The following is a 25,303-nucleotide window of genomic DNA, read 5'->3' as shown; positions in this document are numbered from 1 at the left end:
GTGCAGAACAGAGTGGAGGTTCCGTGACTCTTGTGGTGATGGAGTAAAATATGGATTTACACTAACCAGATAGATGAAATGCTTGCGCATGGAGTATATAAGACCTACTCCTGGTACTCTGGATGTGAATCACTGGAATAGGTAGTAGTCATCTATGCCTCAGCCACCAGGTGTCATAGGTCTGGAATATATCAGAGGTCTCCCTGGATGTCGACTTCAGCCACCAGAGGGTGCATTACTCCCAGACATCAGACATCAGGTAGGCAGGAATCAGGTAGACCTTCAAAGAATGGGGCTCCCATGGAATAAACAGGGCCCCAGACAAAGCTTCTGATAGTGTAGTAACTTTAATGTAGTAGGTGATAAGCATACAAGGAAAACACACTTACATCAAAAACTCCAAGATGGCCGCCAGCTGTGTATAGTAAGCCATGTGGTGTAGTAACAGTACAGTCCAGTAGAAGGCACTCCCTGATGCGTTTCATGTATAATACATGTTATCAAAGGGAGTGAGTGCAAGATTACAGATCCATTATATAGTGGATGGCAGGCCAGTGCTAATCAGCTGTCACCGCGTCATCGCGGAACTGTTATTTGACATTTATTGAATTCATTTTTTTGAGTTGATACGTCTGTGAGTGCCACAGATTTACTAGCGCTGCATTTCATTATACATTTATTATTGCTATGTCCTGAGGTGACTTTTTAAGCTAGCAGCTAGTGTGTTTTATTATATATATTTTTTAATATTTTTTATTATTTTACTCTCTTATCCTCTCATTCATTTATTCATTGGTGTGTATCATTTTCTGTACCCAGCGCTTGATTTCATATATCCTAGAATAACATTGCCCAATTTAATGAGACTTTTAAAACAATATGGCGAGCTGTCAAATTTGAAAATAAACCTCGCAAAGTCAGTGATCTTAAATATTAACATTCCAAAGCAAGAGAAGGTGAGTCTTCAAAAAGAGTTTCCATTCACTTGGAAGGAAAAGGGAATAGGCTACTTGAGAATAAAATTAACACCCTCAATAAAAAGTTTATACCAGGCAAATGATATCCTTAAATTTCATTTATTAAAGGGATATATACATATCCCTTTAATAAATGAAATAAAGAATAAGCTGGGGAGACTCTCAAAGGGTGGAGCTTCTTGGATAGGTCATATAAATCTGGTAAAAGTGGTGATAGTTCCAAAAAATCTTTATACGTTCCACATGCTCCCAATAAGTCTGCCAGGGTCTTTTTTTGGGGTAATAAAGAATTTGATACTCAGGTTTATATGGGCAAATAAGAAAGCGAGAATTAGATATGAGGTATTGTGTAGGGTAAAAAAGGATGGAGGAATGGGGTTGCCTAATTTTAGGAAATATAATTTAGTGGTAATATTATCACGAATAGTAGAATGAACACAAAGGAAAGGATGGGTAAATATGGAAGCAACACTAAGTAAGGCACAGTTAGGGAAGATTGTATGGATACCACATAAATTTTGTTCACTAGATGAAAATATTAGTCCTTTAACAAAAAAAGTGTTAAGTGTTTGGGACAGAATTTATAAGCAGAAAGGATGGAAATATAATTCCGTACTGATTTCTTTGGTTGGTAAGGAGTATTTCCCTCCAGGAAAGGATATAATTTTTGGTAAATGGATTAAAGATAAGAATGCACGTTTGAAGGATATTTTGACTAAGGGGAAGTTACACATGTATCATGAGGTAAGGGAAAAAAGCGATTTATTTTCCACATTAGATGAGTGGTGATATGGGCAATTAGGACATTTTGTTTCATAGCTCCCTCATCCACTGAGGACCAAGGAGGATATGTATCCATTTGAAAAATTGTTGAATGTTAATACAGCTCTGAAACAAGCTACCTCTAGGATATATAATATCCTCATAGATATGGAGGGAACAGATCCTCCCGGGTTCTTGGAAAAATGGGAAAGGGAGTTAGGAACAAAATTGAAGGAGCAACAAAGGAATTAAATATATTATATTAACACATGAGGTGACAAATATGAGCAAAGTCCAAATTAACTATAAATGCCCGACGAGATGGTATATTACACTGATTGTGGCGCATAAACAGCAAGCTGCTGTTTCACCTTTATGTTGGAGAGGCTGTGGGAAAAAGGGTACAATGGCACACATTTGGTGGGACTGCCTGAAAATAGAAGAGTTTTGGAAGGAAATAATCCATGGTATTCAGGAAATTAGTGGGATTATTTTACAAACGGACCCATGGATGTGTTTATTTTATTCTGAGCCTGTAGGCAAACAGTGCAAAAATAGGATACTATACCATCTAATCAGTGCGGCCAAGGGCCTGATCCCCAGGCTTTGGAAAGCTACGGAGCCACCAAGAATAAATAATTGGTTAAATAGAGTGGAAAATATTTTTAGGACAGAGTAGCTGTCTCATACGGAGGAAAATAAAATGGAAGAACTTGGGAAAACGTGGGATTGTTGGTTAGAATTTAAAACATCTAAGAGATACTTGAAATTGGTAGGGAGTCAGGTGGAAAAAAGTCCAGAGAGAGTATGACGGAGAATTTGAAAGTGAAAGTGGGCGTGAGAGGGAAAGGGATGCAGATAATGATAGATAAATATGAGGAGTAAGAAATAAGTTAATCAGATCAGGACAGGGGTAAATTGGGAGGGGGGTTAGTGGGAGGAAGGGTGGGAGATAAGAAGTTGTAAAAGAGATTCATGTATTGGTGAATGTGAAGTTTATTGGGTTGTTGTATTTTTGTATTGGAAAATGTAATAAAAAGATATAATGATAAAAAAAAGATACCTAGCAGAGTTCTAGGTGACGAGAAAATGATTTTCACCCATAATAAAGGAAACAATTAAATTTAATGTAGTGTCACAGTAAAATCAGACTTATGCCTTCATAGAAACTAGCAGAAATTCTAGAAATAAATGTCAATATGTCCCATCTTAAAGTGTTACTAAACCCACAACAATAAAATTAGTCTGTATATGTAGTAAAGCATGCTTGTTATACTCACTGTGGAACCTAAAGGGTTAATTATTTTCATTGTGTAAAAAGGCCATTTGATCCTCTTTTTTAAGCTCCTCTTCTTGTTCAAATGCCCACGTCTTATCTCCTGATAAGACAGACTGAACCCGTAGCCACATGCTCAGTTTGGTGTTTATTGCTAGAGAGGTTTTTTTTTGTCTTGCGAGAGTGCATATGATTAGTTCAGGGCCAGTCAGCATTGTGCAAAAAGAGGTCAGGGGTTCTGCATCCTCCTAGAGCAGAAAGAAAACGCCTCCTACAAACTTTAACTTTAACCAGTGCTCTGCTGAACACTGATAGAAGACAAAAGACTGCTCTAGCTGCTGATGGGAAAAGGTATTTAACAGTTTATATTTACTAAAATGATTGCATTTCCATGTTCTGTGTACTGTGGAAGACCAGATAGAATGAATTCAAGGTCCTGGGTTTAGTAACACTTGAATTTTTTACTATACATATGCATGTTAAAAATAATTTTATTTCTTAAAAATATATTGTTTTTGTTCTAAATTGTTACTTTCACAAACCTAAATTTATACCTACATATACCTAAAGCATACAAACAAAATGTGGAAATAAACTTGAATAAGCTGCCTTTATTTTAAACGCACTCACTGAAATAAGGAAAATATAGGAAAAAGAAGAGTCAACATTCAGGTTGAATAAATGTATCAATCAGCTGCTTGTTATTAATAAAAAAGGCATAGGATCACACTTGGAAATCCTCAAATTCTAGCAAGTCTGACTGCACATGAACCATGTCTAAAGTATTCATGAAAAATAAAGGCTAAGCCTCCGTGACATTTGGAGTGAAGACTGTCTTGCAGCTATGAAGATTGTGTTAACAGTGTAAATAATCAGGTCAAGGAACATTCATGTTTCAAGCAGTGTATTAAAAGAAGCAGACTAAAATCAGCCTATTGCAGGTATGCAAATAGTTTATTGTTTGGCAGGCTTAAGGTCTGTTCTGCATTAAAAAAAAACAACTTTGTATTAGCAGGTATAGGTTATACATAAGATGAGCTGTGGAAGCAGCAGGATATTAGCTGTCATGCTGTAGTAATCCAAACCAGTCAAGCTGTGGAGGTCTAGATTCTTGCGTATGTGCCAGACCTTCTGCCCACACATGAAGTGCAGTAGACCTGCTACAAATTTAGTGTTGTAAGGCTGCCACTACTTGCTACAGAGTTATTAGCTATGCAGCAGAACCCGTCACTGCTGAAGTGGAGTATATGGTCTACATTTGAAGTGTCACATGCATTTAAGCAGCCAGCCTATTACAAACTAAATGTATGCCAGCCAGGTAAGTATTTGTAGTTTTATCTGTCATTTGTTGTTTGGTACATTATAGGTTATCGTCCTTAACTCTTCCACATGGTTCCTATAGGGCCACTGTTAGAAATTACGGGGTCCCATAAAGTCTACCTAACAGGGCCCACCTACACCCAAAAATATTAAAACAATATTTAGTAAAAATACACTAAAATCACACACACACAATGTAACTTACAAAATTCTTGTTAAATCTCGAGTACAGTAAACTTGTCAATGAATAAAGCTCTGTGTGTGAATGAGGTCTTGGGGCTGCACATGGGGGCTGTGGCCCGTACATGGTGAATATGTGCTTTTTTTTATGTGACTGCAGCAGCCTATGTTATACTATGGGGACACAGCAGCTGTACAATCACAGTCACAGGTCCTAATTTAACAGGCACGTGGTTACAGGTGTATGGCCCTGAACAGTCAGTGTGCATTTAAAGCCACTCACCCACAACTGGACACCTGTCATAATTAGGACCTGTGGCTGTGTTTGTATCCCCATCAGGGGTGGACTGACCATTCAAGAACTCGGGCACTGCCCAAGGGCTCGGGGTCAGTAGGGGGCCCCATGAAATGCCCCTGGTACCTTATATGGGCTTTTTTTGAGTTTTTGGGCAAGGACACAGGGGCCCCATGATCCCCTATTGCCCAGGGGCCCCATGAGTTGTCAGTCCACCCCTGATCCCCATAGAGTAATAGGCAGCTCCAGCAAGACAAACAAACCACTTATTCACTCTGTATGGGCCAGAGAACCTGTGGGAATGAACCCTTAATTACATGTTTTACTTTTCTTTTTCCAATTGAATTTGTAAATTATGTTTTAACATTTTTTTGTTATTTGCTTTCAGGGGTCTAAACAGATCCCTGTTGTTTAACTTATTGTGACAGAGAAAGTGATTGAGGACACAGTCCTCAATCTCTATCTTTGCAGCTTCTGCTCCACAGAATCAATGCACAGGAAAAGCTCTGAACAGTCTCCCTATTCATTTAAAAACATAAGCACAGTAAATGCAGTTTACTATGCTTCAGTTATGAATGAACACAGTAAGTGATCAGTACAGTTCACTCACTGTGTTTATTCAGAAAAGGAAGGAGCTGGTAAATGACGTACCCCCTCCTCCTCTCTCCATCCTGGAGGAATCTCCCAGAGCATGCTCTTGGGCTCTCCTGTCCCACAGAGGAATCCGAGAATGCAACCAGAATTCTCAGCCGTCATCACGGCAAGCGAAGGCAGGAGGCAGTGTCCGGCATCGGCTTCAGCTGGGAGCATATGCTGCCTTCAGAGCGGACAGGCCGTTTGTTGAAGTCACACTGATCATTTCAGGCTGGTCAAATTTTATTATATTTGCTACTTTGTCTCCCTGAATAAAGGTGCACCTACGTTAAGGTGCTTGACTGAGAGCATTTTCCACAGCGCCTATTCTTTTCAGTTCTCTTCATCATGCAAATGATTAACAAGGCAGAAGTGGTGAGCTCACGATTAACCAGGGGCGGACTGACCATTTGGATCCTCGGGCACTGCCCGAGGGCCCGGGGTCAGTAGGGGGCCCCATGAAATGCCCCTGGTACCTTTTTCATAAGCTTTTTTGAGTTTGGGCAAGGACACAGGGACCCCATGATCCCCTTTTGCCCGGGGGCCCCATGAGTTGTCAGTCCGCCCCTGCGATTAACTGTTCACGTGTTTCCACCTGGAGTGGCCTCTCTGCACTCATTTGTATGAGTTTCCCTTTAAGCAGATACCCATGCATGTGTGATCTTAGTCAGGGCTCTGCAAATCCATCCAAACACACAGCGGGGTTAATTTACAAAGGCAAATAGACTGTGCACTTTACAAGTGCATTTGTTCCAGAGCTTAGTAAATGAGGTAAATGTTAACTTTGATAACAATACCCAATCACATGCAAGGCAAATAAAAATACAGCATTTTTACTTGCACATGATTGGATGATGGAAGTCGGCAGAGCGTCTCCACATTTGCTAAGCTCTGGAGTAACTGCACTTGCAGAGTGCGCAGTCTATTTACCTTTAGTAAATCAACCCCAGTACTTCATAAGCAATGCCCCTGCTCATTCCCCCCATAATATTGACCGGCAGCTGCATGAGCCTCCTACCCTCTACAGCCCAGAAGTTCAAGGGGACAGCACATATTGTCATAGACCTGGCATCAGTGATCAGGACAGCAGGTAAGCGTTTGGGGTCAGGGGGTTTGTAAATGTGCTGGAACATTTTTATGTTAATGTGGTCAATGCATTAAGGTAAAAAATGCTTATCCTTTAGTGCTTCTTAAAATAACAGTAGTGAAATGATGATTACTTTAAATGTTGATTACTCAGCAATGGCAGCATGAATTAATTCTGCCTTGTCTCAGTTTGCTCTTTAACACCATGTCACTGCTTCACAGTGATAGATCCAGTTCATTGTTGAACTCTTATGACTCCATTTTCTCAATGATTAAAATACTGTATACTGTATATAAATAGGCTGCATGGACAGTAGTTCTTGGCACCATTATTTCTTGCTGTGGCTTTGCAGTTTCCTTTATCTCCCTTCTCTAAAGACTATGCATCAGCATTAACATGTTTGTAGGCGTTTTCTAAGCTTTGTTACCCCTATAAAGGTTTCCAGCAGCTCCTCTTCCTTCCAAAATTACAATACAATGTAGCAATTTCCTGTCTCATTGGATTTGATTTACTAAAGACTAGTAGGCTGGTCACTCTCCAAGGGAATCATCCCAGAGATTAGTGAATGAGGTGAAGCTCTGCTGACTTCTATCATCCAATAATGAATAAGTGTAGCCCTTTTTTTGGGGGAAGGGGGTTATGAGAAATGGCCCTCCCCAAACAGAATATTGCACTAAACCTGTAGGTAAATAAGGGAACCAGAGCCTTCACTAAGTGAAAGAGTGGATTTGATAATAAAGTGGGCAGTGACTCCACCCAGGACTTGGTGTCTGTGAACAGAGAGGATTCCCTTCCAGGGAAATTTACCAGTAATGTAATCAAAGTATTTGGGAGCAGAGAAGCTACTACAATATGCATATGACATTAACCATAAGTATATATTAGCACACCAGTGTGGAAATAATACAAGTATTATATATGAAAAGATTAATATTAGTACATATTGTACATCCAATGTAAAAATAGGTATTATCTGCAAAGAGCCCAATTAGAGTCCTGGTAGACTTGTGTACATATACCCAGGTATATATAGTTATTAGTACAGACATCTCTAGATGACTGTTGCATTAAAATTCAGTTGCAGGGGCCCCTGAGGATGTGTCAGAGACCCAAGACAAGATCAGCATTGATGGGAAGATCCTCCAACCATTGTCCAACCAGCATGGAATGCAGCTTTCCACCTGCAGAAACCGTGCTGTGCACTGAAGTCAGCCTATCTACTCTGTGTATTAGTCTCTAGTAGCTTCTAGTCTGTCATGCGACTGGACTTCTATCTACCAAGCTGCAGTAAGATACCTAACCTGGCTAGTTATTGAGTCCTGAGCTAAAATTAGCTGTAGAATCGCAGATCAGAAAGGTCATGGTTAACTAAAATAACAAAAGCTAAACTCTATTGCAATAAACAGGTTCACATATACTGGAAGGTGACCACTACACACATACAGTAGCACCGATCTTGCTATCTGACACTGGACATGTGAGATAATAACAATAGGACAGAGATATGTCTGTCACCAGGATACAGATACACACCTAAGAAGCTATGAGCAGCTGTAATTAAACTATTAGAGCACAGCCTATTAGTCTCTGTTTTTGGAGCTGCAAAAGCAGTTTCTGGTTGTGTACGGTCATGTGGCTCAGCTCTGTATCTATTTCCTGGAAACCCCCCTTTATATATCACAGTTCTCCAATCAGGGTCCCATACCCAGCTAGCAGGGACAGGAAGAACCCCAACTATCTTTGTGGTAAGCAGCAAAGAACAGCTATTTACAAATACAGACAGTAGAGGGCAGCAGAATACTACACAAGCAAAAATGCTGTTTTTGGGGGGTTTAGTATTTTTATTTTCCTTTTCTCACATTATTGGGTATTCTTTCCAAAATTTCACCACATTCACTAAGCTCTGGGGAATTTGTCTTACAAAGCGTAACTTCCCTTACAAAGTGAGCAGCCTGTTTGCATCTTTCCTGAAAGAAAAAACAAACAAGGGCGCACTCTCATTGTATATTAACGTGGTATACCACGTGTTTAAAAAATAGACAAGTAGATATATACTCACAAACCAATGATAAAAACAGTGTGTGTGGTCCACAGCAACAGTCACAAATCGGTGTGTATAATGTGCTGATAAACTGACGCGGTTTCGGGAGCTGAACCCCCTTCCTCAGAGCTCACTTTCCTCTCTGTAACCTCTCACTCACAGTCTGATACTTCCATTGGATGGGACTGGAGAAAATTTATATAAAGAAAGAATTCAGGAAGTTATAACAGCAGTGTTTCAAAAAGTAACTTCACATTTGTTGAGAAAAAACAATCCCCTTTGGGTAATCAGTGCACATTGCAAGCATTTTACCAAAATTTGCTGCAGATTCCTACCTGTTTCTGCTCTGAATGAATAGCTCGCCAAAACTCAATTTTTTGAGGATGCCTAAAACATGAATTTAGTGCAGACTTTTGGGAATATCAGTGAGCCAATCACACAAGCAGGAAATTACATTTCTGGGACGTTCTGTACACCAACTGTGTACAGGAGGCCTTCAGGTTGTCATATAGTATTACATTTTGCAGAAAATTACAAAAAGAAAAGGTTGTTTTCAATAATTTACAACATGGTTATATACTGTATATACAGTATAAATATTTAATGATTTAATTATTATTTAATGATTTTTAATAAATACATAATGGGTTTTCTTTAAATTTAGATTTCCAAGGGTTCCACCTTAACAGTCCCTTTCAGAGACCAGCGAGTTAACTGCAAATTGCTGTATTCATTTTAAAGTGGGGCAAAAGACAGTTGTTTGTGGATCAAAACATACAAATCTAACCTCTGTTGCAAGGAAGGCAAGAAAACAATTGTCCCAGATCATTTCCATAGTAGATGCTGAATTAGGGGCACAATGCATTTTTACATATATATATATATATCTTAGATTGTAAGCTCCAAGGAGCAGGGCCCTTCTAACCCTCTTGTATTGAACTGTATAGTTGCTGTATTGCCTCCCGTTATATATTGTAAAGTGCTGAGCACACTGTTGGCGCTATATAAATCTTGTATCATTTTATATATATATATATATAGTACAAAAAGGAAAAATACATGTAGCTACTCTGCACAGTTGTTTAAGTTATGATGCATCCTGGCTAGTAGTATGGATTGGGGGAGGTGGAATTTCTGTGTTGTGTTGTATGCATTTCAGTAAAGTCACACAAAATTGTTATGTTTTTGCTTATTTTGATAGAATTTTTCATAGTATAATTTTCATGTTCAAACAATCTCGTATATTTGTTATAAACACTAACTAGTCCATGTTAGATACTGTAACTGTCACTGTGCTGTAAAAGGTTCATATGAATACTGTTTAAGACAGAAGTGGGAGTAAGAATAGGAAATGGAGTGGGTCTACTTACTGTATTTTGCTGCTAAAAGATGTAAATATGAAAGATGCATATTACCGCTAGACATCCATTTATATTAACGTGTTATTTTATCTGTAAATCTGTCATAAAAACTAGAATTGCAAACACTCATTTGCAAAACATGAAAATGTCACATAGACATCATAAATTTAAGGTAAGGGTCAGTTCATGATTTATAAAACAACAGAAAAGGACACAATGGACCTCAGGCAGCAAAGTTATTGAATAGTTTTAGATGAAAAATGAAAAGAATAGCTATCTGCGTAATGAAGATAAATAAAAATCGTACATTTCTAAATATCCTAAGGTAACATAACATATATGGATGGCTTTGATCAGTGTTTACATTCAATTTGAAAACTTAACTATAGGGGCCTTATATTTGATCCTGGACTTCTGCAAAAAATGTGCAATAACAGAGTCTAAGAACATCTGGAACAGAATGTTAGCAGTAAAAATGCTCAATACTAAATCGTAGACTCTCACCTCATTCAAAATAATAGTGGATTCTGGGGAAAGAGGCAATTAGCAATAGTTCTGCTGGTGTGTGTAAAATCTGTTCAGTCGCATCCCACCCTTGGCAATTCTAAGTGCTAGTTCTCTAGGCCATATGTTTTTTCAATAGAATTTTCTTGACAATTTTTTTTAATATATTGTTTTAGAAGTGTAGCCTATCCCCAACAAGCCCCCCATAGGAACCGCTGATAACAAGTAGATTCCTACCCTTAGTTTTCGTGCATGCACAGTCAGGCACACAATATTTTATTTTTCTCCAGTTCAATAACAGTCTAGGAGTACCTTTATTATATTTTTATTACAGAATTAAGGGAGGCAGTAAATGTCGTATTGTGGGTCTGTGTCTTCATATGCCTCATGTAGGCACATATACAGAGTGTGGTCCTAAATTCCAAACTACTCTACTAAAATAAAGCATTATTATTTCTATTCATGTTGCTGTTGGAAACTTAAAGAATTCCAAGCATGAATATTTTTACATAGTTACATTATTACAATGTAACTGCATATGACAAACCTGTGGGATCCCTCTGGAAATCACTGTAGTATACCGACTGTAGTGGTCTCTGAGTCTAATGCCGATCAACTGCCCTGCTATATGCTGAACGAAGGAGGATGACTGCTCAGCATAGGCACTATTCACAAAATGCATTGCATTTTCTCAATGAATGCAAATCATTCTGTGGTTGGACAAGGTGGAGACTGTGACATCACCTCCCCCCTTTTCTACCACATCTAATCAGTGAACACTTTTCATCGAGAGAATGCAAAGTGATCTCTGAATGGCATCTGTGCAACGTGGCCACCCTGTGTTCAGAATTTAGTAGAGCAGCCGCTCAACATGGCACCCCCCAAAAAATATACTTTAACTACCATTGTGAAGAACCCTGTTTACAGCACACAATAGCTCAAGCTCAAATTACACAAAATATATACATAGTTAACTGGCTGAGAGGAATGACTAATACCCCCCCCCCCCCAAGTATAACTCCCTATAGACTTTCAATTAGAGAAAGAAAGTCTGAAATCAGTTACCTAGTGTTTTGAAAATCCATAATGCATTCTGACACCAAAATTAGAGTTCAAAGACCAAAAATTTAAAACGTTTAGTGTCTTTAACCTGCATGCAGTTTCTATACACATTACCAGTTATTTTAAACAGTACAGAGAGAACATTTATATATTTTTAGTTTTACATTTATATATATACATACATTTACAGGTTATTTGTTGACATTTTTTCCACAATCCTTCTGCAGAGTTCTGCTATCATTATGCTGTAAAAGGTTGCAGATCACATGCTGTTGTCTTCAACCATTTTATAACTGTAATTGAAAAAATACATAATAGTAGCATTTCAGTAACATGGGCGATGACTATTTGTGCCGGAAATTCAGGCCTTCTCACATTCATTCGGCAACACAACACATCATTTGTCACCTTCCGCCACCAATTTTTCCCACACTAAATTAAAGATTACTTCTGAAAGTACTTATTTGAAAATAGTCTAAAATAAAAAAATATTAGTACCATTGTAAATAGTGAGCTTTCAGATTAAGGTGCATGTAAACCTAGTCGCTAAAATCTCTCCTTTGCTTTATTTAACATGTTAATGCAAGTCAAAATGAACTTTCAATGCTTTTAAAGTAAAATAAAAACAAACAATTAAAACAATCATATGCTGTAGCAAATAATAAAGTGTATGGATATTTTCCTAATTTAAAGTGGTTGTAAATCTCTGAAATAAAAAAAAACAAAACAAAACAAAAAAAACATATTTTTCTATAGTGAAACAAAGCATCGAGTGGTATTTTTATCTGTTCATTCATTCCTCTACTATCTGCATGAGTCACTTCTGACAGTCTATACTGACACCAAAGAATCCTGGGAGATACCCCTCCCCCTCTGCAGAACACAGCAGGTGACTGACAGCCTCAGTTGTGCATGTTTCCCTATGAGACTATCCAAGGGATGGGGGTGTCCATTCCCTCCACTCTGATTTCACATTACATTCTCTTGTAATGTACCGCGTGGTGGTACCTCTAGCAACCCATGGGATAGGATTCCCCAGAGCGCGGAGTCTAAGTCCCAGTCTGCTTGTTCACCAGGGCCCCTGATGGTGGGGATGGACTTGGAGCAGACAGAGACCAGGTCGCAGCCCCTGAGTACACCCACCCGTGGTAGAGGGATCCGCCAGAGGTATCTCCTGGATAAGAGCCTGACGTGAAGAGGCGGATGGGTCCGTGCAGGACGGATAGATGGATGCGTGGTCAGACAGGCCAGGTTGGTAACCGTGGGGACAGCGCGGTACAATGCAGCAGGCAAAGAATAGTCGGGTAACTCGCCGGGTCAGTAACGGGAGGTCAGATCCAATGGGGGGCATCCAAAGAGAGGTCAGGCAAGGCAGGGGTCAGGGCAAGAGAAGACAGCACGGTCAGGATCAATCAGGGTCGGCAACAATCAATAAACAGGTAACAGGAGCAGGAACAAGCAGATAAGACCATACGGCAACCAGTGTCAGTGCAGAGCGGATTTAAATACTGCACCCTGCACTGTCATTAGTGCCAGGCACGCGCCCGCGGTCCCGAGTGAGTAAGTTCCGCCGTTGTCGCGGCCGCCCAGGACACAGTGCCCGCACGCCAGTGCAAATCGGCACACTGCGCCTGCACTGAGCCACACGCCGTGGCAAATCTTGACATCTATGCTCTGTGCTGTGCAGTGTGTGGCACCAGATCTCCACCTCCTGTCTTCTGAAGCTCAGAAATGTTGTGTACAATGTGTGCTTTAGGAGGTTGTAGAGGAGAGATTCCTGTAAATTAACAGATACAACTTATGTAGGAGGATGTGTTTCATTTCTGTGTATCACCTGAGTTTAGTTACTTCAGTGGGTATATGTAAGGGTTTAAATGTAAATTGACAGATTTTACCTTGTAAAGGTATGTTCGATGGCTGCTTTTTTCACTGCCTCTAACAGTGGTGTCAATGCTGCTGCCTCCTTCCCGTATGACCTCTCCCACCTTTTGCATCCCTGTACTGTCTCGAAATACATGACACAGTGATCTAATACAGATATGAAATACATTCCTTTAGAAGAATGAAAATCTTTTCCTAACCTCCCATGAACTAATAGGCAATACCACATCCCAAAATGCTATATGAATAGAAACCACAGGTGGAATAAATAACTAGGGACTTTAAGGTACCAAAGTATATGTCAAAAAGTGGTATAAAAATGTATAAAAATGTTATTTATACAAAATGAAAAATAAAAAAGTCTAGATCCCTAGTTCCTCATGTATTCCCCCCTGTGGTTTCTATTCATTCCTCTAGAGCTGGGGTCTCCAAACTATGGCCCTCCAAACTATGTAGGGAGATATTGCTAAGATCTCTGTGAGCTGTAGCTTTGTTTTGAATTTCCAGAGCTTCCAGATAGCAAATGGAGGCACCGGATAACCCCATTCCCCACAACATTAACAACTAAGATTCTGACGTTTCTCATCACTGCTGCTAAGTCACAGCAGTGATGAGAAGCGTCAGAATCTTAGTTGGCAAAAACTATGGGGTTGAGCAAAATATAGGTAATAATATTAAGTTATAATGCAAAAAGGGCTGTTGGATGCATAATATGGAATTCATTCATGGAGACCTTTAAATCTATAGCTTTCATTAAAATGATACCTGGCCATGCTGCCATGAAAGTCCTTGTTGAGCTACTTCATGTGTCCCTGGCATTGTCACCCTGCTTCCTATAGAGGCTACAAGTGACCATGCCAACACACATTATGAAACTATGGATAACTAGCAGCTCCAACTTTAGTAATGTCATTCAGCCATCTCTGAAGAGACTGCAGGCAGACAGAAAATGACAGAAAAGAGGCTTCAAGAGATTGGCAGCATGGAGAGCAAAAAGGATTAAACAAAATAGGAAAATCAAGCATTGTATTTAAAAAAAATGGATATTGATTATTATACAAAGTGCTACAGAAAACAAAATTTTGTTCACTTAGGGAGAGAGAAAGAGAAAGCAGGAGAGAGAGAGAGAGAGAGAGAGAGGGAGAGAGTACCTTGCAAGCAGAATACTGCCATGGTCCCAGTCCTCTCTGTGTCTGTTTGTGAATGTGGCAGCCCCAGCCAACTTCACTCCACAAGCCATGTCCTCTGACATGTTTCGCCCTGCCCAGCGGGGCTTAGTCATAGAGGACCTCTATGACTAAGCCCCAGTGGGAAGGGCAAAACACATAGGAGGGCACAACTTGTGGAGCAGAGCAGACTGAGGCCCCCACATACACACATGGACACAAATAGGACCAGGAGAGCAGCGATACTCTGCTTGCAAGATACACACTACTGGATGGTTATTTTACATGCCAGAACCCCATTCCTGAGACCAGCGGGACAATATTAATTCTTTTCCCTTTGCTTTGAGCAGCATTACAAGATACAAGTGTGTAACTAGGAGTGAGAGGGTGCTACATGATATATGATAATAAAATAAGATAATAATATAAAATAATAAATCCATCCAAAACTACCAAGATAAAAATAGGCGTTTTAACAATGTAACAACTAGGCCAGTGCCATATTTTAAGTTTTATTTTTCAAAACAGAATACAATTTACAACATAGCATAAAGTAGAGCATACCTGCTTTTGTAACACACCAACAGATGGCAGCACAAGGCTGCATGCATGGTCACAGGGAGCACGAACCTTTATAAGTCAGTGTGCCAAAAGACATCGCCCTGTGAACATCGGGAGCTGTGTAACTGGTGCTATTCTGACCATGTGCATTGCCATGTCTGCTTTTTCATCATAGACAGTAAGTAAGAACAAAGAACAAATGTGAAATTCTGCATGAAACTGGGCATATCTGTGACATAGACATCTGCCATGATTCGGCAAGTTTACAGTGATGCTGCAAGGAATCATTCAAGTTGTTTTAGTGGCACATGCACTTCAAGAGTGGAAGAACAGCACTGGAAGAAGACAAGAGATCAGGGAGTCCCCTGAAAATGTCAAAACCATTCTGCAACTTGTGCATGATAATTATCAGAGAACCATCCACAACATTGCTGCCGTTGTCGGTGTGTCATACGGAACAGTCTAGGCAATCCTCACATGTAATTTGAACATGCACCATGTTGTTGCCAAAGCTCGTCCCCAGGCTGCTGACCCAGAAACAGAAGGAACACCACATCGAAGTCTGCCAAGATTCTCCGTCAGCATGCAGTGGATGACCCATCCTTCATGTCAAGGAACATTACCACTGACGAAACTTGGGTGTATGAGTTTCACACAGAATTTCATGTTTGCAACTTTGTGATAGCACCTTTCAATCCCTGCTGGAGTGCAGAAGGAAAACACATTATAAGGAGGCAATTAGTTCATGTTCTGACAAGAATCATGATAATAGGGGGAGAAAGTAGAGTGACAGAGAGATGTTCTAAATACTAAGCTGCTTCTCCTTTCACTGTCCGGTCACAGGTTCTGGCAGATTCAGAAAAATTGGGCTGATTGATGATGACTATCAGGCTGAGGACATATAGTGATAGAAAAATACTGCAGAAAATATTTCTGGATTGAAGCTGAATATTGCAACAAAAGCTGGTTCTATGATTTTTTTCTGTTTCTCTTCATTTGTATCTTTTTATGTTGGATAGATTTATTCCTTTAAATTATGAATATCATATTTTATTTTTATGTATTATGTAGCAATCTCTCTCTCTCTCTCTCTTTCTCTCACTCTTTCTTTCTATAAATTTTTTTCTTTAATTGAAAGCCTAATGCCAATTGTATAAATTGAACCTATACTTCCTGTACATTTATAAAAAAGTACTCCTTTAATCAACTCTCCTCTTGCATTCTTACCCATTGCCAGCAATAATGGTTTTCAAATAAAATACTTACAGAAGAATGAAAAAAAAAGATTAAAAATGTGAACATTTAAGAATTTATTGAATTTCAGAAGTGTTAAAAAAAATCAGTTGGGCTCTTTCACAAAAAGTTATGGCACCATGATAGCCACTGATGAAAGCAAAACATTTGACATTGAAGTGATGCCATTTATTGGATAACTCAATAGTTTGAAAAGGCAAGCTTCAAAATATGTTAGCTTTTCTCAGCCATGACATGTGATAAAGAATCATAATATATTTCAAAAGCTTGCTATTTCAGTCTATTGATTTAGTTAATAAATGATATCATTTTAACCCCATAGCTTTCTGCTTTCATTAAAAGTAACTCAAAGGAACATAAGCAGCATTTTAGTTGTCATGTATTGGTAGTGAAGGTTACAACATTAACACTTCTAAATAGTAACCGTGGACCACACAACTTCACATCCTCTTTATTAATATATGTATAAGAGGCTGATGCCAAGTTGCTTACATTTGAAAAAACATAATGATGCATTCAATTGTATCTTTTACATTTGCTGTAAGATGCAATGTTTAGCTGTAATATTATTAAATTGCTCAAATCAGCTGTTCTTTATTATCAGCAACAAGCTATTGTTTTCTAAACTGGAAGAGATACAAAAGAGTTGCACTCCGTTGTATTATGAGGTCACAATACTCCGCCTAGCGTGTTCTTCACATTTTCCAGTTTGGCAAGCTGGGATGGACTCATTGGAGCAAGACACCCACGTCTAAATGTTGTATTTTTTGCAACTATGGCAAAAGGCTTTTGGAGGTGAACAAAGAGCTGCATGTAGCTTTAAGTAAAATATCAAGATTCCCCAGTTCTGTCCTGAAAACACTACACTAACCTATTATATTTAATTATACAGTAATTTGGCCATATGTGGATATTTTTAAAGATGTACTGAAATATAACATCTTTTTTTATTACAGTACTAGGATTTATTAAATCATTTTAGCACAATAGTGAATTTGAAGAAATTTTAAACATTTTAAACTCAGTAGTGAATATGAAGAAATCACTGTTATGGTCTGTGTCAATTTCTGCAGGACATTTGTTAAAAACCTTGAAATGTACAGTATATACTAACCTTTAGTGAATTGGATTTTCTCAATATGAGCACATTTCAAGGAGATTGTATGGGAGAGTCAAAAAGCAAAGCTTAAATGTCACATGAGCATTACTGGATATTTAAACCAAAGAAAACTGATAATCAGAAAGTTACTCAAAGAGAAACCCCTTAATCTTAAAATAAGCAGAATTTATTTACAATATTATGTATGACATGGTTTATTTTGAAATGATACAGACTAAATGCAATAACATATACTGTAATGTGCAAATTGTTTTAGACAGGTGTGAAGAAATGCTGTAAAGCAAGAATGCATTCAAAAATATATATTTAAATTGTTTATTTTTATCAAATTACAAAATGCAAAGTGAGCAAACAGAAGAAAAATATAAATCAAATAGTGTAGTGTATTATAGGCAAAATCATTGTGTATGACTCATGGTAGTTGTGTGAGTCATGTGATTGAGGTCGGGTTATTGCAGGTCAGCTGGATGACTCAAAAGGTTGTGGCTCTATTGCCTCCTCCTGACTCTGGAGAACTATAAAACCATCCAGAAAGCAGGAAGGGGTGGAGATCTGATGTGCATGTTCATGGAGTTCTGGCCAGTCCCAGGTTTGGAAGCCCCAGTGGAATGGTGGACTGGCCCCTAAATATGGGAGAGTCAGGCTGACAGGAGGTCGGTGGAAGATGGAGTGCTGAGGAGACTGTCCGTGCCTAGAAGGCATCCCCTAGGGAGTCTGGGAGTGCTGGCCTCCAGGCTGGGCTCAGGCTGACTCAGGAGGATACATTCAGCAGGGATGAGTGAATGAGATCAAGACCTGGATCAGCAGGGAGCAAAGAGGACAGTGTGAGTACAGTAACATACTCTGGGATTTACAAGGGGAAAGACTGCCACACATAGCAAGCTTTCTAAGGAAAACACTGGGCTGAATCCTTAATCCTTTTCCCGGGAGATCTTCCGAGAAGCCAGGAGGTCTGGTAGTGCTTGCAGGCTATGGAGCTGGGAGCAGCTCTATAGGGTGAGAGAAGACATCTCTGAATGTAGCTACAAGAAGTAAAGTGATTTTTTTAGGGGCTGCTAGTTCCTCACCCATAAAGAGCAGCTGCTACTGATCCGCAATGACTGACAGCTTTCAGGAAAAGAACAGTCCAGGATCTGCATTTGTAGATAGGGGGGAAGTTTCCCCCTAACATTGTTTCAAGCCAGACTGGGCATTCCATAATCCCTATACCCCATCCAAATTATTCTCACCTAATAAAACAAGAAAACCAAGCCCATAGACTGGTAATTGTCTCTGGGTGCAAGTTCTTGTGGGAAATACCTGTTGCCTGGCTGTGCAGAGAGAGGCTTAGGGATTCCTACAACACAGTGGCCCTCACAAGGGTAGCACTACGTTGGTATGACTACCCTTTGGCTATATAATCAGCACCTTTTTATCTCTTATTGCTTTAACATATTTGCCATTACTGAAAACAGGCTTCAAGATTTTGACCCAGCTTTTCTGGCTGCCCTCTCCAATGGCCTCCACTGGACTCATTTACCTAGACCCAGTGGATGGAAAGGAGGTGGAGTCAGTTTCCTTCTACCCCCACTGAGCACCTTTCAAGTACTTCCTGCCACTCCCTCTCTATCCCTCTCCTCGTTTGAGAATCAATGTATTTGTCTGTTTTCTCCAATTTCTCTGAGGTTTGTATTGTCTTTGTCTTCAACCACCTATACCTCCAAGCATCAAACGGTCACTAGTAGAAACACTGGCCACTTTAACCCTTCTCTTCTCTGTTTTGACACTGACCACCTCTATGACATAATGAATGCACTTGCTCTTCTAACTACATGCAGAATTAGGCCCCGACCATTACAACCTTGGCAAGATGATAATAGCAGAAATATTAAGAGACATAGCCATGCTCTAGAGTGACTGTGGCTTAAAACCAAATCCCTGCAGGACTTCACCCTATACAAATCTGCCCTCCTAAAATACAATTCCTGCCTCCATGCTCCCAAAAAAACCTACTTTGTTACTCTTATTAATACCTTGTCATCCAGTCCTTGTTGACTGTTCTGCTTTTAACTATCTTCTTTGTCCCCCACTAACTCACTCACTGCCAAAGAGATTGCCAATCACTTCAAAAACAAGACTGATGCAATTTGTGAGGACACCTCCACTGTACAAATATCTTCCCCACTTAACATACCCCGTCTAACAGCACATTCAGCACTTTGCTCTTTTGAACCGGATACTACAGAACTGGTTACCAAACTTTTCTCAGATATCCACCTAACCAATTGTCTCTCACACACATCTTCAGTCTCTCACTATCTATTGGCACTTTCCTCTCTCCCTTCTAAAGCATCCACAGATCACCCCCATACTTAAAAAACCCTAACTGGACCTCACCAACCAGAACAACATAAGATCTATTTCCTTGCTCACATTCACCTCTAAACTTTTAAAATGCTTAGTCTAGAACTGTCTGAGCTCCTAGCTCACTGGAAACAACAAGTGACATGTCAACATGGAAAGGATGTCACACTACTTCCTCAATCTATATCTCTCTAAAACTGAGCTGGTGATATTCCCCCTCACCGCTCCCCCCTACCCCCTTTCCAGTTGTGTCTTTCTTCATGACATTTCTATCAATATCAATAATACAACTATCAGTCTCTCCTCTCATACCAGTGTACTTGGTATAAAACTAGACACTGATCTGTCCTTTCAGACCCAAACTCAATCACTGTCAAAAGCTTGTAGACTTCACCTCTGTAACAACTCAAAATTTTGCCTCTTTTTATCTAATGAAACCACCAAGCTACTCATTCACTCCCTTTTTATCTCTCACCTTGACTACTGCAACTCTCTTCTCATAGGCCTACCTCTCCATAGGCTTTCTTCTCTTCAGGCTATCACGAATGCTGCTGACAGACTCATCTACTGTATCTAACCATCACTCAGTGTCTGCCACCTATGTCTGCCTGTCCCTTCACTAGCTTATGATTGCCCAGCAAATTTAATGAAAATACTAACAGCAACATACAAAACCATCCACAACTCTGCCCCAAGCTACATCACCAATCTTGTCTCTAAATATCACCCAGACCATGTTTTCTATTCTTCCCAAGATCACCTATTCTCTTGTCTCTTCTTCCCATGCTCGTCTCCAGGACTTCTCCAGAGCCTCTCCCATCCTCTGTAACTCTCTACCTCAGTATGTCTTGCTATCTCCTACTCTGGCCACCTTTAGGCGATCCATGAAAACTAATTTCATCAGGGAAGCCTATCACACCTCCAACTAACAACTGCACTTTTAACTCTTCAGCTCATCACCCAGAGTTATGACCTTTTGTACCACTTTCCCCACTCTATTAGATTGTAAGCTCTTATGAGCAGGACCTTCTTAACTCTCTTGTATTTAAATGTATTGTAAATGTACTGTCTCTCTTTGGATAGTAAAATGCTATGCAAACTGTTGGTTCTATATAAATCCTGCATATAATAATAATAATAATAATTCTTACACTTGCACACTTTGTACACTTGTCAGTGATTTTGTAGGATTAGAGCTGGGTGCATGATTAACCAATTATACCAAGCAGGTGCTAATGATCATCAGTTTCATATGAAGGTTTAAACACAGTAATTAACTGAAACAGAAACAGCTAAACCTGGTTGAGAAACAGCCAAACTCTGCTACTTACGTGAGGTTGTGGAAGACAGTTTCATGTCACAGGTCATACACCATGGCAAGACTGAGCACAGCAACAAGACATAAGGTAGTTATACTGCATCAGCAAGGTTTCTCCCAGGCAAAGATTTCAAAACACACTAGGCTTTTAAGATATGCTGTTCAAGCTCTTTTGAAGAAGCACAAAGAAACATGCAACACTGAAGATCGTAGATACTGTAGTTGGCCAAGGAAACTTAATGCAGCAAATGAAAAACACATCATGCTTACTTCCCTTCAACATCGGAAGATGTCTAGTAGTGCCATCAGTACAGAACTGGCAAAAATCAGTGGGACTTAACTACACCCATCTACTGTTCAGGGAAGTCTGTCCAGAAGTGGTCTTCATGGAAGAATTGCAGCCAAAAAGCTATACCTCTGACGTAGAAACAATGCTAAGCTACTCAACTATGCATGAAAACATAGGTACTGGGTGCAACAAATGACATCAGGTGCTCTGCACTGATGAGATAAAATGTTAAAAATTTAGCTGTAGCAGGAGGCAGTTTATTTGCTAAAGGACTGGAGATTGTAAAATAATAAGTATCTACAGGCAACATGGTGGAGGTTTCTTGCAAGTTTCAGACTGCATTTCTGAAAATGAAGTTGGAGATTTGGTCAGGATCAATGGTGTCCTCAATGCTGAGAAATATAGGAAGATACTTATCCATCATGCTATACCTTCTGGAAGGAGTGTGATTGCCCCCAAACTTATTCTACAGTAGAACAATTACTCCAAACATACAGCCAATGCCATTAAGAACTAGCTTCAATTTAAAGAACAAGAAGTCCTGGAAGTGATGGTTTGACCCCCTCCACAGAGCCCTGATCTCAATATCGAGTCTCTCTGGGATAACATGAAGAGACAGAGACATTTGGGGCAGCCTTCATCAAAAGAAGATCTGTGGTTACTTTCTCAATAAGTTTTGAACTACCTACCTGCACAAAAACTGTGTGCAAGCTTACTTAGAAGAATTGATGTTGTTTTGAAGGCAAAAGGTGGTTACACCAAATATTGATTTGATTAGGATTTCTCTTTTGTTCATTTACTTTCCATTTTGTTAACAGATAAAAATAAACTATTACAATTTCTATTTCTGAAAGCATTCTTAATTGGCAGCATTTTTTCACACAGTAGTGTATTTTGGTAACAAGGTATATCCAAGCTGATGAATTTACAATATCGCAATAAAGCATACAGTACATATAGTGAAATAAAATGCTGAGTATGATGGAATAAAGAATTTGATGCCAAGATAATTTTTTGCTGTTACCTAAAGGGTATTTCCAGAAAGTCATCACTGATTTAGTTAAGAAGGGAGTCATTAGGAAGCATTGAGTAAAGTGTACAGGTGAACTTTAACATCAGTATTATTCACTTTCATAATATGAAGCTTCAACATCTTATTTTTTGTTCCATGCACCTAAGCATAACCCTGCCATTACCAGTATCAGCTGCATTATTTATGAGACACCATTATTTCATACCACTTGTAGACAGCTTCTGTGTATGTGACAGCTATTCCATGTGACATGCTAAATGCGAATAAATGACTAATATTTTTAGATACATTCTGATTACATACTTATGTTCTAATAGAGATGTCTAACAGTAATGTTCAGAAAGCAGCAGGTGGCTAATAACACAATGAAATTGTTTCATGTCTAAAAATAGAAAAGCTATGAAATTCTATGCAGTTGGGGAAAACTGTAAAAAGAGTATATACAAGCCACTAAATATCTAATAATGTGTTGCTTTTTTTTACTAGTTCTTTATTTCAAGGTCACATTAAAAATGGTAGCATAAAGTTTACTTTTTGTTGGGAAAATAATGCATTTAAGGGATCAAGAAAATTTTTCATTCAATAGTGCTTTTATAGAGATAGGAACTACACTCTGATAAAGCCACTGTAAGATTTGTGTTGCTGTGTAAGTTCCAATGAATTGTATCTAAACTCAAGAACAAAAATGTTATATATTGCAGATTACATGAGTTGGATGCAATTGTTTTTATTTTATTTATTTTTTTTATTTCCACCTGGTGATTTGGCCAGCAACACACTTTCAGTCCTAAGGTGATAACACTCATTCACTGTACTGTATCAATAAAAAAAAGCAGAATTATCACCCAATGACAAGTGTGTTAGGACTACAGAACAGCTTCCTCTCTCATATCCACTATAACATGGGGGTGGCTGTTCTATAGTCTATCAGGGTAGAACTGGACAAGGCTGATAATACTACTTGAGATTTCAGCGCAGCACAGGTAGAGATCATAGGACCTCAGGAACTAACTATTTCTGGTCGGAACAACATTTATTTTTTGCATCTAATGAACTAATGTAATAAAATTCTTTCAATGGTATATTCAACAGATGAAAATGAGTAGATAAGAGAAGATCAAGGTTTTGTTAAGAAAGAAAATCTCCCCAACAAGAACACAGATCAAAATAACGCCTGGCAGAGGTTCCTATACTTCCTTTCCGATCTTTAATATTTTTTGGCCGATTTTATTTTATTTATTTATTTATCTTTATCTAAATATACATCTATGTTTGTCCCAAGCATGTCTGAATGCACCTACCATTGACTCCAACACAACAAACACTTTTCTCCTACACTAGGAAAAGACTCAGTGGACCCAATAGGAATGTTCTGGAATATGCACTGCTTGCTGCCCTCAACAGACCGGGGTGGTCCAAATACACTGGATGCAAATGGAGAAACAGAAAAAGGGCGCACCGACCTAGTGCATTATCATTTAAAATATTTATTGAAGAAACAAAGTAAGTATCATACTCACAATAGACATAAAAACACAGGCATGTCAAACTGAACAAGATGTATAGTCCAAACAACATCTGAGTCCATACGATGGAACCCTGGATGACCAAGTTTCTAACGCGTTTCGAGGACACAACCTCTTCCTCAGAGCCAACCTTGTTCAGTTTGACATGCCTGTGTTTTATTTCTATTGTGAGTATGATGCTTACTTTGTTTCTTCAATAAATATTTTAAACGATAATGCACTAGGTCGGTACGCCCTTTTCTGTTTCTCCATTTGCATCCACCTACCATTGACTGACTCACAACTTCGATTGGAATTCTGTTCCAAGCATCAACTACTCTTTCAGTAAAATAATACTTTGTAAGACTAGTTTTGAACTTTCCTGTTAGTTTGAAGTCATGCCCCCGTGTTCTTGATCTTATCTTTATATTGGAAACATTTCCCTCTTGAACGTTATTTCACATTTGCCATTTATTAGTAATTTAGCGATATGGTGCCATGTGTGAGTCCAACTCAGTGCTGTTTATTTAGGGGTCAATGTTGCTGTAATTTATTTATCTGCAAGACTGTCACTATCAAGCTACAGCATTGTTAGTCACATAGTTTTCAACCACTTAGTATATACATTGCTATTACAGGAAAAGTTCATCTTTAAAAAAAAAAAATGCACATTTTATTTGCAGGTAAAAATAAAATGTGCATTTATTTATTTATTTTTAGTAGCCTGGAAAGTATTGCTTCAGTGATCAGCAGATCACTGGGACCATGCACGACTCCTGCAGACTGTCAGTGTAATCTGTCTGCCTGTACATCATACGAGCAGGCAGTTACACAACGACAGGAAGACTCAATGAACTACTAGAGTGCTCAGCAGCGCCGTGCTAGTTCATTGAGAACTACAAACAAGATAGCCACAAAAGTCGCAGGTACTTACAGTTCATTGATTTACAAGACTGAATGAATGAATGATGCAGCACGTGTGGGCAGAGCCCCGCATGGCCACGCTCTTTTAAATAAGTGACAGCTGTTATGGGGAACGTTTCCCTGTACGGCTGTCACACAGAGGCAGCAAATTGCAGTGCTGCTGCATGAGTGGGAACATGTCACATGTTCCACCCTAAAAACGAGTAGAACATGTAACATGCTCCCAAAGGTGAACTTATCCTTTAACCTCTTCCCATCCGCCCATTGCCTATAGACAGTGGATGGGAAGCTTTGCCAATGCGGGCTAATGTGCCTGTAAGTCAGCCCGCATCGATGGCTCACAGAGCATGCACCCGGAAGCCTAGGATCCGAATGTCGCCCAGACACAGCGAATCACATTACCGCTGTGTC

This window comes from Staurois parvus, unplaced genomic scaffold (assembly GCF_062004578.1).
Source record: "Staurois parvus isolate SC_StPar_1 unplaced genomic scaffold, SC_StPar_1.0 ptg000122l, whole genome shotgun sequence".
NCBI classification, from domain to species: Eukaryota; Metazoa; Chordata; class Amphibia; order Anura; family Ranidae; genus Staurois; species Staurois parvus.
This window is presented reverse-complemented; position numbering follows the sequence as displayed.